The sequence below is a fragment of the Carcharodon carcharias genome, chromosome 11 (genome assembly GCF_017639515.1).
Source record: "Carcharodon carcharias isolate sCarCar2 chromosome 11, sCarCar2.pri, whole genome shotgun sequence".
In the NCBI taxonomy this organism is placed as follows: Eukaryota; Metazoa; Chordata; class Chondrichthyes; order Lamniformes; family Lamnidae; genus Carcharodon; species Carcharodon carcharias.
In genome coordinates, this window is record NC_054477.1 from 17,409,865 (window position 1) to 17,427,294 (window position 17,430).

Sequence of the window (17,430 nt, forward strand, 5' to 3'; positions counted from 1 at the left end):
CACATGTGCGCACACGCAGCATGCAGAATTACAAACCATGCAGTATGTAGTTACTTTCTTAGGCAAACTAAAGTCAATGTGAAAAGAAAAAATAGAGAGTTCATTGTTTATGAGTCATTTGCTGATCTGTGGCTACAATAGATTTTTCTCCATGGTAGTCTTGAGATTTCAGGAGTTGAAGCCCTTGTAAAGCGTAAATGCCAGAGACAGTTTATTTTTAAAATGTAATCCACCTGACATGATTAGAAGACCAGAAGAAAAAAAACCTATACCATCCTGGCTATTTTATAAACTTATAACTATTTTTAAAAATGGACGAATGACTGGACTGATAAAATGTCTGCAGCTGACCACATGTTCGTAGTGCTGGGAGATTGTAAGCAGTTCGAATGGACAAATGCTACCTCATCATCCTCCTGAATGTGACTTATATTGTATACACTCCAGCCATGCCAACCCAAAAGAATCATAGCTGATACATCGGCACCAGCCAGATCTGGACAAAGGCAGATCTCTTTGGGACTCGTCATCTCCAACAAGTTCATCAGTAACTTACTCAAAACAAAAGGGGTTTTAACATGGGCACCTCGTTAGCTAAATAGGTTGACCTGAAACCACCCTGTCATATGACTGAGACTTGAGCTACTTGAATTCCTTTGATTATACAGTTTTTGAATTTTATCTTCAGAGGTGATTTAACCTCCAAAGAGAACTGGTCTCTAGGCTAGCAGCCTACCTTTGACCCCCATCTTTCTCCAAGCCTGATTTCCAGAAAGAATCCTGTATTTTGCCTACAGGGTGAACTAATACCCAGGATACAAGAATACTTTGTTGCATTCAACAGACTCAATCTGCAACTGATTCCCTAAGACCAAGACCAAGGATTCTGTCAGACATAGTCACCTGAAAGAACCTTCCTTGGACATTGATTCTGGACTCTGGGTGTACATGAAACCATAATTCTTATTTTTATTGTGGTCTTTGCCCTGAACCACTTTCTTTCCCTTATCCCTCTTTTATTGTATGAATCAAAAGGGGCAGACATTGCAAAACCCCTTCCTGTGTTGTGTGTGTGTGTGTGTGTTTGTGCATGTGTGTGTAAAATAAACTACCACTCTTATTTTACCTTATCTCGAGTTTGCTCTGGGGTTAATAATAGAGGAATGAATAACTCCAAAACTAAAGGTTTAGGGAAAATATGCCACCACTTATAAAATGGGAAATCAAAAATCAAAACAGCTTTCTGTTTATAGATAGGTAGCGAGAGGAGAAACCAGGGCTGTTTAAATTAATCCCTTTCCGGTCCATAACACATCTTTTCCAGGAATCAATTCATTTTGCACCTAAGTTCCTTTTGATGAGAAATTCTCTATTTCTGTGTTGGATTTTAAACAGGAGTAGAGATAGGGCCTTAACTTGAGAGAGAAGAGAAAGGGGGAATATTATTGCCCCACTGGCTGGCTTTTCCAGAGTACTGTTGTAGCAGCTTACAAAAAAGGTTACTGCAGTCACATGACTTCTCTCCCCATGATTTGTTTAGCAGATATCTGGGCAGACCATGGTTTTTGTTTCATGGCAGAGATGATTAGATTCTGTAATGTCCCATCCATTAATTCCCAAATATCTATTATCCATCTTGATGAGGTAAGTATACCTTTCCATGTAGTTATTATCCTAGTAGACTTTCTGTCTCCACTTGAGAGATAGCCTTATAGAAATGCAAATGTGAGGTCCAGTACAGTTTTTCGTAAATCCTTTTGATGTAGCCCTTGACATCAGCAGGAGTAAAATTCCGTAGAATGATGTTGTGGCATGTCTGAATTATAATTCACATTGGAACTTTCCAGAAACTTGTCAACTTGCAATACCAGATGCCAGGTGACTTGTGGCAGCCAGCTTTTCTTGCTTTCAAAAAACCTTTTTTAAATAGTTCAATATGTAATATGATCAACATATGATAGTACAGATTAATACCACTCATGCACAAGTCACATCATCATGACATGGGTGATATGAAACTTGAGCTGTATATTTTAGCACAAAGAGAAAGCTAAGCTAGATATTGGTAGAATGAGCAAATATTTAAGCCAATACTAATTGTTCGACTGCTTTATCATGCATCTTCACTACTGTTGGAGTGGCATTCATCTAGGCAAGTGGAGAGTATTCCACCCACCCTGACCTGTAGACAGAGAGAGGCTTTGGGGAGTCAGGAGGTTTGTCAATACTGAGCATCTAACTTATGCTGCTAACCATGGCATTTATCTTGATGGATTTCTGGCCAATGGTGACTCACCCACTCGAGATGTTAATAGTAGAAGACTTGGCAATGGTAATGAGGAGCTGTTAGCATTCTCTCTTGCTGGATATGGTCATTGCCTGATGCATGTATGGCACAAATGTTACTTGTCACTTATCAGCGCAAGTCTTGATGTTCACCAGGTCTTGGTGTTGATGGAATTGGCTTCAGTTCCCTTGGCTGTAGAACTTCATACTATTGATGACTACCCAGTGACTCAGTGTGAGTGGCTACTAAGACAGGATTGAACAGAGCCATGGTGAGCTTTGTTCCTGTCACTGACTTAAACTCCATTCCTGAGCTGCAATCTCAAACCCAGCTGATGAATGCTCACTTGATTCCCAACAGTTTCCTTTCCTGCAACCAAACTGTCCGAAGATTTGAATCTTCTATCTCTGAAGCTTGTCTGCTTCTTCTCCTAACTCTGCTCAATCTTTAGTCAATGTCTTCATCACTTCAACGCTTAGCTTCTCTAATGATTTCCTTACCAGCTCCCTCCCAGCTTTCAAAAGCTTCCATACAATTTTTTTCATTAGATCAAAGCAGGACTAGATCACAAAACCACTCAAGACCACTCTGAGATTCACTAAGATCATGGCTGATCTTCTACTTCAACTCCACTTTCCTGCCTATCCCCATATCTCTTGATTGCCTTAGTGTCCAAATATCTATAGTTCTCAGTCTTGAACCTCCTCAATGACAGAACACCTTCAGCCCTTAGAGGCAGAGAATTCCAAAGATTCACAACCTTCAAAATGAAGAAATATCTCCTTATCTCAGTCCTAGCCAACTCCTTAACTGAGAATGTGCCTGCTAGTTCTAGACTCTCCAAAGGAAACAGCTTCTCTATTTTTCAATGATAATGCCTTTACTTCCTCTTAATAGAAAGAGTTGATTTTCTTTTGTTCATTTGATGTGGATATTACTGGCTAGGCCAGCATTTATTGCCCATCCCTAATTGCCCCTGAGAAGCTGTACAACAATATAAAACTGTTCTCACATAACCTAGTCTTAATAAATGAACCCACAATATGTTTACCCAATACTTTATGAGTGATAGGTGCCTTGTGCCTTATACAACAAATAAGCCCAAGGACTTATATCATTATAAGAACACAACAAGAGCTAAGTGTACAATCACATTGACTTAGGGATCAAAAATGAAAAGGAAAGAAGTCATCCTCCTTAGCTCAATAATGAGAGACTGCTGTAACAATGCTGGCAGTGCTCCAACTGAAAGCTATCATGAAGTTTCACAATGTCAATAACTAATTGAATTACAGAGATCATTGGAATGACTAAAGGTGAGGTATCCACCACCCCACCTCCCCCCCATCCTCACGCAGATGCTTCTGATAAATGCAGTGAAAAAGAGAGAATTACAGAGAAAAAGGAAAGCTGACAATCCAATAGCTGGCTCATTTTTGTCTCATGCTATTTGCCATTCAAAGTGGCTTAGTTGATGTTGCATTGTTATAACAATGTAAACACCAATCACTCATAAGAGATTATGCAAACACATTGTGGGTTCATCTAATTAGACTAGGCACATGAGAGCATCATATATAGATAGGAAGCTTTAAAACATCAACAGCAGAACTGTGTGTGTGTGTGGTCTTCTCAGAGGCAAAAGTGAAACTAAGGCTGGATTTCATGACACATTTCCCTTCTAGTGATGTTATGCTGCTATCCCTTAGAGGCATATTGCAACATCCCCGCTTCTTTTTAAAGATACTTCCCCCAGTTCCAAAGCATTATAACTATTTACAATACATATTCATGTTTACTTACTGTTACATAAGTGCATTGAACTGATGAATACACGAGTCTCTAAAGTGTAGGGGTAATCTGCTGGTTAGCCCAAATCTTGTAACGGTAACCTTGTCTGAAAGTTTCTTTAATTATCAATGATCAGTTGGATTCGTGGATGTTGTTCCTGATTTCATTCAGGATCTTGTCCTCAATGCAATAGGACTGTACAGTGGTTAAGGAGCTGGAATGGATTTGATTTGTCCTCAGTTACGCCTTGCTGTTGTGTCTTTGTTTAATGACTTCATAGGATCTTGGTTCCAAACTTATCCTTGTCATCTCGGCTTGTTGCCACATACCTTCTGTGAGATCCTGGATGTGAACTTATTGTCCCAACTGTAAATTTGACAATTCTATCATGGGCTTTGCATCTTCTTTTGCCGTTTTAAAAGTTGCTCCCTAGTTTCTGACAGAGCTGAATGGGTAAGAGTAGGTACATTGATACACATTGGTCTGCGAAAATGACCTGTGGCAGGTAAAGGAACAGTTGCACTTAAAGATGCCATGTGTCAGGTGTAACATTGCAATGTGTAGATCTTTCTTGGTCTGTCCACATTTGAGAATTAGGGGTTTAACTGTGTGAGTAATTCATTCACCTAGGCCATTAGATCTAGGGCAATGAGGGTAAGAAGTAGTGTGATCGATGTTCCACTTTTCACGCAATTCTGAATTGGTTTAACAATAAATTGCAGACCGTTACCTTAATTATCTCTCTAGGAATACCAAATAAACTGAAAATAGCACTTAGAGTGTGTGTGTGTGTGACAGTTATGCTTAATGTATTGTGCAGTTACTGAATAATGGGATACTAGGTAAAGTAGTCAATGATGACATTGAAGTCAGTGCCATGGACATGAAAAAGGTGGTTGTGATTTTGGACCAAGGATGGTTAGGAACTTCATATGGAATCAATGCTGCTTTGTGCTGACCTGGCATATGCTCTTGACATGCTTTGCACTTCCCGATGACAACTTTAAGGTCATTGTTTATACCCAGCCATATAGACTGTCTCTCTTGCGAGTCTTCCCTTCTGATCTATGCCCATGCATGAGTGATGAAGTTGTTCAAGAATACTAGGTCACAAAGATTCAGATATGATGACCTGCCTACCTTTAAATTGACTCCCTGGGAGATACGTAGCTCATCCTGACAAGGCCAAAATGGTCTCACATGTTTGTGGACATGTTGAACTGAATCAGGCCATCCTTCAATGATGGTTTTCCACAGTTTTTGTAGTGTAGAATCTTTTGCCGTTTCTTGATGTAGCTGCTGGCATTTGCAGGGGCACTTGCCCCTGTGTCATTCTTGGCTAATAACGAGTAGTTAACAAACTTTCTTAGGACAGATAATTTGATTCTTGGCAAACAGTTTGGATGGTAAAATGGCATTTCTGTTTTCCATGAGATTGACAATGTAAAACTGTCCTTCATCTCATTTGCATATCATCGTCATTTTCTGGTTTGTCAATCACCACATGAATATGTTTCTGATAGGATACTGGATGGTCATTCTTATTGCTTGAAGGTACCCATTATATACCATCTGTTTGGATCAGTGCACGGCTCTTTGTAGCTGCATCAGTCTTTGCTCTCGTGCACTGCCACTGCCAAAGGCCCTTTTTGCCACTTGTCTCATGGAATTGATGATCAGCTGTGCATTTCCTTGGTGCATGCAGAAGGCCACACCTTCCACATGTCTTGCTAAGTTTTGGTGTTCTAGTGAGTGCATCAACAATTGTGGTTGTGCTTAAGACCTGTAAGCTTCATCGACATGCAAGGATCACTTTGTACTTATGTTCATTCATTAGTGGCCCTTCAATGCTAGACATTTTGGACTTGCCAAGCCGATCTTTCTGGAGAGCTTATATGGCAGTGAATGCAATTGCCAACTCAACAATTCTATCTGCTAGCTCTGCATTTGAAAAATCTCAGCACGTACCCTTTTCACTGCATCTGCTGATGAAGTGGACTATGGATCCTGTAGGCTGTTGCTGAAATGACATGAACTCTGGTTAATGAATACAAAAATTTAACCTGATTCTGAACCGGTCTTCCAATGTCGACCATATCTTTCGGGGATCCTTTACCTCTTGTGCTGTTAATCCCTATGTGATCACCCTGGGTAGACCTTCATTTCCAATTACAGGGCAAATTTTTATGGCTTGTTTGTCTGGTTCAGGCATACGTGAATCAAGAAAGCATAGCCCTGTATGCTGTTTAAATATTCTGAATTCAGATAATAGGTTAGCTGTATCCCAATTCAAACTGGGGAATTTTGTAGACATTCTGACAGTATCCCTTTGACCTTCCTTCTGCTATGGTACCTGGGATGAGTGTCGCTGTAGTCGCTTTCATGCCTTTTTCCAAAGCTCCTTTCATTATAATCGCAACCTTCTCTGGCTCTATTTTTATGAGGTTTCTTTTGTTGTTCTTCTGTTTGACCCTCCCTTGCTTTCTATTGATCAGGCCCACACCCTGGTCACTCACTTTTCGTGACTGAGCTAACCCGGTGCTGGTCCTCTGGATGCGCTGCCCTACTCATGGCACTGATGGGATAACCAACTCTTTATTTGAGCACTATCCTGGCACTGTGACTTCAAAGCTTTTCTTTGCAGTCGCCACCCTGTGATTTCAACTCTTTCCGATGATGCAACTCTGTTGTGGACTGGCCAGAATGTCTAGGTTCATCTCATATCACGTTGCATATTCTAAGGCTGATCACCATGTCTCATCTGTACTTAATCTTACTGCCAGGCTGTTTGACAATCTGAGCACCATGTTGTGTTGTTATAATGAAATTAACTCCAATCACTTATAATAAAGGATTGTGTACACATGTTGGGGGTTCATTTATTTGGACTAGGCACACAGAAACATTTATACATAGATAGAAATCATGAAGACATCAGCAGCAGAGCTGTATGTGTGTGTTGTGCTCAAAGGCAAAAGTGAAACTAGGACTGGATCGCTTGACACACTTCCCTTCCAGTGATGTCATGCTGTTATCCCTTAAATGCATATTACAACAGTTGGAAGCACCCTTGAATCTGAGTCAGAAATCATGGGTTCAAGCCCCACTCCAGGAACTGAGCACAAAAATCAAGACTGACACTCCAGTGCAGTACTGTGGGCGAGGTGCATGTTGGAGGTACCATCTTTCAAATGAGATGTTGAACTGAGAACCCTTGATGGTTAGTGTAGAAGATCCCACAGGACAATTTCAACGGAGAGTAGGGAAGTTATCCCAGTGTCCTGGATAACACTGTCACTAAAACAGGTTATCTGGTCATTGTTCCATTGCTGTTTGTGGCAGCTTGCTGTGTGCAAATTGGCTGCTGCATTTCTTACATTACAATAGACTTTATTAAATATTTCATTGATCTTGAAGTACTTTGGGATGTCCTGAGATCATGCAAGATGCTATATAAATGCAAACTGTTCTCTTTTTTTTCTTTTTTCTATTTCTTTAAAGGAGTTTTGTGAGTGAATTCACAACCAATGGTAATTTACATTGTGTATGGCCACGCACAGCCATTGGTAGTCTTGCATTTGAGGTGATAAAGATAGCAGCAGGCAGTTTCCATTAGCAGTGATATCGCTTTGTGCTAGTGCACTAAAAGCATTAATTGAGCCAATTATTGCAGAGAGACTCTCAATTAACTTTAGTCATGCTGAAAATTCTGGAGAGTTATGTAGTATGCTTCAATGCAGTTATAAATCACTCCCAGACAAGTCCGTTATCTTGGCTCACAGCTTAAAGACCATCTGATTGAAGTAATTCAAAAGAATATATTTTTCAGCCTGTGGAAGATAAAGTGAGTGCAAGCATGTCACATTTCAAGCATTCATGGAAAGATCCCGGTATGATTTATGATGCAGATGTTACTAATAAGATGTGTTCCTCTCAAATGCTTAAATTCAATTGAACAATGGAGCTAAGAGAATCATACAGCACAGATGATGTCGTTCAGTCCACTGCCACTGCTCTTAGTCCCACTCCCCTGCTCTCTGCCCTTAGCCCTGCAAATTTCTCCTTTTCAAGTATTTATCCAATTCCTTTTTGAAAGATATAATTCAATATGCTTTTGCCACCCTTTCAGGCAATGCATTTCAGATCATAACATCTCATGGTGTAAAATAACCTCATTGGCAGAGCCTTTGAACAATATTTTGTATCCGTCTTCATGTTGAAGATACTAATAGCACCCCAAGAATAGTGGGAAACAAAGGAGCAAAAAGGAGGGGGGAAGTTAAAGCAATCACTATCACTGGAGAAAAAGCACTAGGAAAACTAAGTCCATTAGGTCTGAGGCCTTTACCCTCGGGTATTAAAAGTAGGTGCTGCAGAATTGGTGAATGTATTGGTTGTAAATTCCCTAGATTCTGGACAGATTGAAGCAGTTTGCAAAACCGCAACTATGTCATACCTATACAAGAAAGGAGGGAGACGAGGAGCAGGAAACTGTTAGCCTAACATGTCATTCGGAAAATGCTGGGATCCATTATTAAGGAGGTTGGAGCAGGACATTTAGAAAATCATAATACAATCAAGCAGAGTCAAAGCGCATTATTAAAGGGAAATTGTGTTTGACAAATTAATTTTATCTGAGGATAAAGCAAACAGGGTGAATAAAAGGAAGCCAGTAGATGTAGGCTATTTGGATTTCCAAAAGACCATTAGATAAGGTGTCACATGAAAGATTACTGCTTTACAAGATAAGAACTCATGGTGTTGCGAGTAACATATTAGCACGGGTGGAGGGTTGACAAATGATCGGGGTGAATAGTTCATTTTCAGGTTGGCAAATTGTGACTAGTGGGGTGCCACAGGGATCGGTGCTGAAGTCTCAATTATTTACGATCTATATTAATGGCTTAGTATAATATATTAAAGATACATATCATTTAGGAACATAGGAATGTCAGGAATATCCCCAGCAGTGGGAATCATCATGGAGGGATCAGAAAATTTGGAGAGCGGCCTGGCAGGACCAGAAAATCCCACCCATGATTCCTCTTTCATAAATCCATGTTGACTTTGCCCAACCTCATGTCATTTTCTAAGTGCCCAATTATCACATCCTCTAGAATAGATTCTAACATTTTCCCTACTACTGATGCCAGGCTAACAAATCTGTGGTTCCATTTTAATTCCAATTTGTAGATTGTGGATCAAGTAATTTTTAAGGAAATGCAACCTTTGTTAAGCAATGCGAAATCTTTTTCTCTGTTAGGCAGATCCTTGGGTTCAAGGGTGATTTGCTTCCACTCTGATTCGAGGGGTTCTGAGATGGCTGATAAGTCCAACGCACGATTGCAGACACTGCCACATGTGGGGCAAGTGCTGCTTGAGGGATTGGGTAGGTGAGTTTGGAGGTTTGTGCGCTCTGTCCAATACCTTGACTTTGCCTCTGCACGTCACCAACAAAGACACTTGATTTGTTCGGTGCCTTCCCAAATGTACCCTCTCTATTTTAGTCCTTCGCAAGCCAGGGTCTCTCACGAGCCTGAGATTGTGACTATATTCAAGAAGGGAGACACGTCTGAGTGCCGTAACCACAGAGGAGTCTCCCTGTGGCCTGCCACAGGGAAGACCATTGCAAGGATCCTCCACAATCACCTTCTCCTAGTGGCCAGGGAGCTCCTTCCAGAGCAGCAGTGCAGGTTTCGACCATGGGGAGGCACCACTGATATGAACTTCAATGTATGTCAAATTCAAGAAGAGTGCAAGGAAGAACAATGAGAAATAAACACTTTGAGTGAATAAACGTTGTCTCCCATTCCCAGCATTTCTCAACATGTGAAACACAGGAACAGCAGTAAGACATTCGGCCCCTCGAGTCTGCCCTGGTGGGTTTCCCTTGCCTACTGGGAGTCAATGCAACTGTTTAAATGGACCTTATCGCCATCCCCATGTTCAATTTATATACAAGGCTGGTCACAGTATGCATGGACATAGATATGAGGAAAATGGTTAATGACTTTTTTTTTTCTCCCTTGATCCCGAAGGCTGTCACAGATCTCTGATGAGACCGGGGCTCTGACATTACTTTTGTTAATGGAAGCAGCCAAAGTTCACGGAGAGATGATTAAAAATAACTCCGTATATAAAAGAAAGTAAAAAAGGCTGATAGGGAGGCATGATAGATAGCACAAAAGCTTCGCTGATCTTTAATGTCACATTTTCAGAGATTTGTTGTTAAGACTTTTCATCATTTTATCAGGCGTTTCATAACTCTCTGAATCAATTCAGAGGCAGCAAGACAGGTTGTATGAAGATAACACTGGAATACAAATAATAAGAATTCTCCAGGCGTCCCTACTTTATATTCGGTGACATTCAGGCCGTGTTGCTAATCTCCCAGTCGTACTCAGATTAAAATGTGAGGTACAATATTTTACCCTGTACTGCATGACGTCTTTAGCTCCTTTTAACTGAACCAGTATTTATTCTTTTCAAAAACTCAACAATTTATCTTTTACACAAGCAGATCACTGATGTTGCTTATGGTAACTTCAAAGGCACGCTGTTTATAACATTAGGGATGTGAGAAAAAATGTGACGGGGGAAGTGTTACAGGATGGAAGTGTGATCCAGGAAGTGCGTGCTTAGCGACAATTTCTTCCAAACATATTACAGAGAGCATCAATTGGCACCCAAGAAGGGAAAGTTGAGTTAGTATTCTAGGTATGAGTCAGAATCATAGAATGGCCTCTCCAGCTCTTTCTTGCAAATATTTTTATCTTCTATTGGCTTATCAAATCCCCTTTTGAAAGCCACAAATGAATCTGCCTCCATCACACACCCAGACAGTGCATTCCAGACCCTAACCACTTGCTGCATAACGTTGTTCCTCCCTCTCATCATCAGCCCTTTTGCAGGTCACCATATCTGACCCTTCATCCTTCCACAGTTTCTCTCTGTCCAGGTCCCTCAATGACTTTGAACGCCTCTATTAAATCTCTTCTCAACCTTTCCTCCTCTAAGGAGAACAGCCCAAATTTCTCCAATCCATATCTGCCTAACTGAAGTCCCTCACCCTTGGAACCTTTCCCCTAAATCTTTTCTGCACCCTTTCTAAAGCCTTCATATTCTTCTGAGAGTGTGGTGCCCAGCAATTGGACAACAATACTTCAGCTGAGATCGAAACAATGTTTTATAAAGGATCACCATAACTTCTTGCATATGTCTCTATTTATGGTGCCCAGGATCCCATGTGCCTTTTGAACCACTTGCTCAATCTGTCTTGCCAACCTCAATGATTAGTGTACATTTACCCACAGGTCTCTCTGTTTCTGCACCCACGTTAAAATAGTTTATATTGCCTCTCCTCGTTCTTCCCACCAAAATTTATGACATCCTGTTTTTAATATTACTGCTGCCCTGAGATTCGTCGAGCCAGAGAGAAAGAGAGAATTGTGTGTACGTTGGGTTTGCAGGGGTGGTGCAGAGTAGAAATTTGAACTGGAGCCCAGCTATGCCAGGATTCTGCCTCAATTGCACTTATTTCAGGCCGGGGCATGGAGAACCATGGATGAAATCTTCTTCCACTCCCCAACCCCCCCACCCCACTCAGGTTCAAATAAGGCTTGTCTGGCGAGTTCTCTGTCTACGCTAGGAATTCTACCCATTAACTCTCTCAGCAGCCATCAACAGAGCTTACACCAGCTTGGAGGGAGACAGTGGTGTAGTGGTAACATCACTAGCCTGGTAATCCCAAGACCCATGCTAATTCTCTGGGGATGCTGGTTCAAGCCTCACCACACCAGCTGGTAGAATTTAAACTTAATTACTACACACTTATGGAATTCAGCTTAATCTGAGTCATGGTGAGAATGATAACTATCTGATTCACTAACACCCTCTAGGGAAGGAAAATCTGTTGTCCTTACCTCCTCTGGCCTACATGTGATTCTAGACCCACAGCGATGTGGTTGACTCTTAACTACCCACTGAAATGACCTAGTGAGCCACTCAGTTGTAGCAGTTAGGGATGGGCATCAAATTCTGGCCTTGCTTGCAATGCACTCATCCCATTAAAGAATAAAAGCAAAATTTGCTATTAAGGTATGCAAACCTTTTGCATGCTAAAGAAATTGATTCCAAAGGGAATTGATTATATAAGCTACAGAGGCAATGGTTTAACCCCTTCCTTCCCTCCCCCAACTTGACAAGCTCTCAAGCGCCCACTGAGGCATGGGATGGTCACATATCCCTGGCAGGTGGGGGCTTACTTAAGTCATCTACACCACAATTGCATTTTAGCTTTTGGGTTTGAGGGGACTTCAGGGGGCCAACTCCAGATAACAGGGCCACAGGGTGGAGTGGTGGAGTGACTAGAGGAGGCCAAATTCCAAAATAACTATTTTTTATCATAATTAAAACATAAAAAAAATTGATGTTAGTTATAGGGAGGAAATTTTATTATTTATTTTCTCCCCCGCCCACCTCTCATGAACACAGTACTTATTAAAACTTAAAACAAAATCTAGAGTAACAAATTTGTTTGTAATATTAATGGCTTCATCCAGAGTCCAAGTACCTTTATTCTTTCTTGGAATTCCTCCAGTTGCACCATTACATAGCAATGTTCAAGCAAATCTTATTTTTCAACTACACACCTTTTACCCAATACTTACTGGCAAACATAGCTTTCATTGCTCAGGAATTGGTCCCCTCCCATTGACCTCATTGTCTCTTCAGAAAAAAGCCTATTGTGTATACCATCACACTCTCCTAGTGTTGCCTCATTGACACATTCACGCCACAGGAACCTCTGAGCTAGATATGAACTTGTGAAGTACAAACCCGAAATGGACACATTCTATAAAACAAAACGGAGTTGAGAGATCAGGTGACCTTTACTTTCCAGCCAATACACATGGAACTACAAGATCCCAGAGCTAATATTCATGTTTGCACAAGTCTCAATGAAGCCTTAAGATGCAAATAACCTTTCATGACATATCCTTGAGAAGTCACTAAAATAAAAACAAGTCTTGCTGTGGTTAATGGCTGCATTTCTCCAGCTAATGGCCCCATCATGTCAGGACCCACTACCAGGGTTTTGGCAGCCCAGCCAGAAGCCTAATTGTCTTTCAGTAGGAGTGGACAATCCCAGTGGCAGGCAGGGATTGAAAATCCCGCGCTGAGGCTCCAAACTGGAAATCCAGAGAATGGCTATGAAAAGTTCTATTTTATCAAGATGGGTAATACCTGCGCTCCATTGCCTGATAATGGCCTAGCCATCAGAAACTATTTAGGAGGGCAATGGAGAGAGGAGCTCTAATCATGTGACCAAAACCAGGTTCCTAATAAGGGGATTTAATAAGGCATATTTTTGGTGCAAACAGATCAGAAACATCTAGACCAGTGAGGAAAAAGACCCTGCTAAGAAACACCAGATTGGGTTGACCTTGACCTCTCCACCTGAGGAACCGGGTCAGGGCTTCGCTACAGGGCTTTCCTATTGCACCTTGACTGGAGTGGACCAAGAGAAATCAACTACTGTGAACATAAAACAACGGTGGATCAATCTTCCTAAACTTCCAGATTCTTCCCTACAGTGGACCAAAAATGGATTACAGGTCTGCATGGTGTCAAGTCTTCACTCTGGGGAAAAACAAATGTGCAAAGAACTCTTGAAATATTAAGGCTTAACTGAGAGGAGTTGGTGGTGTAGTGGTAATGTCACAGGACTAGTAATCCAGAGGCCCAGGCTCAAGCTTGGTGGACACAGGTTTAAATCCCACAACGGCAGCTGAATGAATTTGAATCCAATTAATTGAACCACTAATTTATCAATTAGGCTCAGTGATGGTGACCATGAAACCATTGTTGTTAAAAGCCTATCTAGTTCATAATGCCCTTTAAGGAAGGAAATCTGCTGTCCTTACCTGGTCTGGCTGACATGTGACTCCAGACCCACAGCAATCTGGTTGACTCTTAACTGCCCTCTGAAATGGCCTAGCCAGCCACTCAGTTATAACAAACTGCTACAGGAAGAAGTCAAAAAGGAATGAAACTGGACAGACAGCCTGCCATCGACCTTGGCACTGGACATGACACTGGGTCACCCTGCCATGTCAACCCTGAAAAGCCCTCCTTGCTTGTGTCAAATATGGAAGAGTTGTCTCACAGACCAAGCAGCAGCAGCCTGCCATAATCATACCTTCCAGACTATGTCCCAGACATCACTGTTGCCATCCCAGAGACGATGGCACAGTGGTATAAAGTGAGGAGGGAGTTGACTGTGGAGTCCTCAACAATGACTCCAGATGCTCACATGGTAAACGTGGGCAAGGAAACTGGCAGCTGATTACTACTGTATCGGTAGGAGTGACCACTGCACAACCCTGGTAGAGACAAAGTTCCGTCTTCACATTGAGGAGACTGTCCATCGTGTTGTGTGGCACTACCAATGTGCTAAATGCAATACATTTGGAACATCCAAGAGGTGCTGTGGGCCCTCAGAAGCAGCAGAATTGTACTTGAACACAATCTGTAACCTTGTGGCCTGGCATATCCTCCACTCTACCATTACCATCAAGCCAGGGGGTCAACCCTGGTTCAATGAAGAGTGCAGGATGGCAGGCCAGAAGCAGCACCAGGTAGACCTAAAAATGGGTTGTCAACCAGGTGAAGCCACAACACAGGACTGCTTGTATGTCAAAAAGCATTAACAGCATGCAATAGACAGATCTAAGTGATCTCAACAACAAATTGAGCAGATCGAAGCTCTGCGGTGCTGCCACATCCAGTCGTAAAGGGTGGTGGACAGTTAAACAACTCATTGGAAGTGAAGGCTCCACAAATACCCCCAACCTCAATGATAAGGGAGCCTAGTTTACCAGTGCAAAAGATAAGTTTGATGCATTTGCAACCATCTTCAGCCAAAAGTGACGAGTGGATGATCCATTTCAGCCTCTTCCTGAAGCCCCCAGCATCACAGATGCCAGACTTCAGCCAACTCAATATATTCCATATGACATCAGGACATGCCTGAAGGCACTGGATACTGCAAAGGCTATGGGGAGAATTTTCTCCCCGTCGGGGTTGGGGGGGGGGTGGCGGTGTTGGGCTGGAGCCCGTGATCAGCTGGGCACCGCCATTTTACATGGGTGGGCCAATTAAGGCGCACCCAGTGTGACACGGGCCCGGAAGCACTGAGCACTCCCTGTCCGGGCGGGGGGAGTAGGCTGACTCAGGCAGTGTGCTTTTTCTCACATGAGCGCAAGAGTGCAGAAATCTCCCTGGGGCACAGAGCTGCCTCAGGGAGATTTGTTTAAGTTCTGAAAATGTTAATCAAGAAAAAAAAATTAAGACATATCCCCTCATGTGAAAGTGTCACATGAGCTGGGACACGTCTATGAATGTTATTAACAATTTTTATAAAACTTTAAAAACCTTCATGAAACCTCATCCCGCCCATGAACGAGGTTTCATGATAAATGCGAAGGCGGCCTGGGCTCTTCGCCTGCCCCCCAACCTTAAGGATGGACGGGCAGCTCAGTTTATTGTTTTAATTCGTGTTAATTAATAGGCCTTCGACAGTTCGAGGGACATGCAGCCGACTCGGCTGGACGCCCGCCGAACCGAAAACCTGAATGATGCACGGTGACGTCAGGACACACGCCCGACATCACCGTGCGTCATTTTATGCGTTGGCGAGTGGGCCCCGCCCCTGCTCGCCGAGCCGAAGATTCTGGCCCATGGCCCTTCACAACATTCTGGCAATAGTACTGAAGGCTTGTGCACCAGCACTAGCCATGCCCCGAGCCAATCTGTTCAAGTACAACCACAACATTGCATCTAAATATTTGTTTAAATTTACCAAACTTCCCTAGTAAGGTCCCACCAAATTGGAAAATAGCAAATGCGAGTCCTCTATTCAAGAAAAGAAAGAGACAGAAAGCAGGAAACTACAGGCCAGTTGGTTTAATATCTGTCATAGTGAAATTGCTGGAATCAATTATTAAGGAGGCTGTAGTGGGGCATTTAGAAAATCTCAATGCAATTAAGCAGAGTCAACATGGTTTTATGAACAGGAAATCAGGTATAACTAATTTATTGGAGTTCCTTGAGGAAGTAACAAGCAAAGTGAATAAAGGGGAACCTGTGGATGTGTCATACTTAGATTTCTAGATGTATTTGACAAGGTGCCACATCACTATGACAAATAAGAGCTCATGGTGTAGGGGCAACATATTAGCATGGATAGAGGATTGGTTAGCTAACCGGAAGCGGACAGTAGGCATAAATGGGTCTTTTTCAGGTTGGCAAGATGTGACGAGTTGAGTGCCACAGGGATCGGTGTTGGGGCTTCAATTATTTACAATTTATATCAATGACTTGGATGAAGGGACCAACTGTATGGTTTTTAAATTTACTAAAGGCACAAAGATAGGTAGGAAAATAAGTTGTGAAGAGGACATAAGGAATCTACAAAGGGACATAGTCAAGTTAAGTGAGCAAGCAAAAAAATTGGTAGATAGAGTTTAATGCTGGAAAATGTGAACTTGTCTACTTTGGTCGGAAGAATGGAAAAGCTGCATTTATTTAAATGGAAAGAGATTGCCTAACTCTGAAGTGCAGAGGTATCTGGGTACCTAGAAACATGAATCATGAAAAGTTAGTATGTAGGTACAGCAAGTGATTAGGAAGGCAAATGGAATGTTGTTGTTTATTGCAAGGGAATGGAATATAGCAGTAGGGATGTTTTGGTACAGTTTTACAAGGATTTGGTGAGACCACATCTAGAATACTGTGTACAGTTTTGATCTTCTTATTTAAGAAAGGATATAAATGTGTTAGAAGCAGCTCAGAGAAGGTTCACTCGACTGATACCTGGGATGGAGGGAGGTGTTATCTTAGGACAAAAGGTTAAACAAATCTAACCTGGCCCACAACTGCCCCATCAGTCTACTCTCAATCAAAGTGACGGAAGATGTCAGCGATAGTGCTATCAAGAGTCACTTACTCAGCAATAACCTGCTCACTGATGCTTGGGGCAGAATTTTCCGTGCCTGTTGGAGTCGGGAGTCATGGTGGGTGTAAGCACACAATATGGTGAGAAGGCCAAAAATTGGTTTCTCGCCGTCGTAAAACTAGTTTGCAATCTTCCGCTCCGCGGTCAGTAGCAGGCGTGTTTCCCACCCTCGGATGTCAGGAACTTTATTATATGTCAAACATATGCATGTCATTATAAGCCATGCTCACTGGAATCATCTCCCCACTCTGCATCATTCGGGCATGTCGACATGGTTGCCCGCCGACATGTTTCACAGCTATACATAAGCGACGTGCACTTGGTGAGCTGCACT